Source organism: Scylla paramamosain, chromosome 4 (genome assembly GCF_035594125.1).
Source record: "Scylla paramamosain isolate STU-SP2022 chromosome 4, ASM3559412v1, whole genome shotgun sequence".
Taxonomy (NCBI): Eukaryota; Metazoa; Arthropoda; class Malacostraca; order Decapoda; family Portunidae; genus Scylla; species Scylla paramamosain.
The window spans coordinates 25,843,120-25,843,820 of NC_087154.1; the positions used below are offsets into that span (position 1 = coordinate 25,843,120).

At 44.8% G+C, this 701-nt stretch overlaps 1 non-coding gene across 1 annotated transcript; it reads left to right on the forward strand.

Moving 5' to 3' along the window:
* The first annotated feature begins 413 nt into the window (after nt 1-413).
* On the forward strand, nt 414-486 carry Trnav-uac (transfer RNA valine (anticodon UAC)). Its single transcript has one exon. It is a non-coding gene; the product is annotated as a tRNA-Val (tRNA).
* Nucleotides 487-701: the final 215 nt, after the last annotated feature.

The window sequence follows — 701 nt, forward strand, 5'->3', positions numbered from 1 at the left end:
TTACCCCCCCACATTGCCGAGGTCAGGAGGCCAGTGGACATAAATAACCGAGGCATTACCTGGGATGAGAGGAGAGCCCGGCACGTCCTCGGCCAGGCGTGAGAGGTCGTGGCCGGAGGAAGCTGCCGCCCCCATCTTTTCCTCTCTGTTTCCCTTCCTCACTTCCTCTTATCTTTTCCTCACCGACCGCTTAACATCCCCTCTTCTCTCCATCTTTCTTGTTTTCCTCTCCTTTCTTGCCATGAGCATGAAGAGTCAGTGACTTGAGAGTTATAGATGAGATGGTAAGGTTGTAGTTATGATTTGGTTGTGGTTGTATGAGGTTGATTTTTTTTTTTTTTTTTATCTTTTATTACATGGATTATTCTATCATATCCCGGTATTTCTTTCAGTATTGATTGGGAACTCTGTCAGCTCTCGTAGTGTAGTGGTTATCACGTCTGCTTTACACGCAGAAGGTCCCAGGTTCGAGCCCTGGCGGGAGCAATGGAATCAGGCCATATTTTTATTTTTGTCTGCATGTCATTTTCAACCCTTTTCAATTTTGGTGTCGCTCTTCACCTGCATCACACTTATATTCCAAGGAGATCAGGAAGAACTTCGTGACAGGGGACAAAATAATGCCCTTCCCTTCATCTTATGTTACACGCACTAGTTACGTACAGTATCTTCTTGTATGTTTGTTGTATGTGTATATTCCA